This window comes from Myotis nattereri, assembly GCF_964212035.1.
Source record: "Myotis nattereri genome assembly, chromosome: 19".
NCBI classification, from domain to species: Eukaryota; Metazoa; Chordata; class Mammalia; order Chiroptera; family Vespertilionidae; genus Myotis; species Myotis nattereri.
This window is the reverse complement of record NC_138095.1, coordinates 25,449,765-25,450,048: the sequence shown is the minus strand read 5'-3', so window position 1 is coordinate 25,450,048 and position 284 is coordinate 25,449,765.

Below are 284 nucleotides of genomic sequence, written 5' to 3'. Positions count from 1 at the left end.
GGGGGCGGGGCGAGGGGGGCCCGCGGGGGGTGAGGGGGGGGGCTGGCCGGCTGCCAAGCCCCGCCTTTAGCCCGGGGGGGGGGGGTGGGGGGGTGCTGGCCGGCTGCCAAGCCCCGCCTTTTAAAGGATCCCTAGGGGCGGAGCAGCGGGAGGATGCTCGGACTCCCCTTCGCCCTCCTGAGGTCGGAGATGTGGGCAGGAGGCCAGCAGGAGCGCCCGGGCCCCACCCGGCCAGAGGGCATCGGAAGAGCAGGAAGTCTGGATTAGTCTGGATTGCAGTCCCA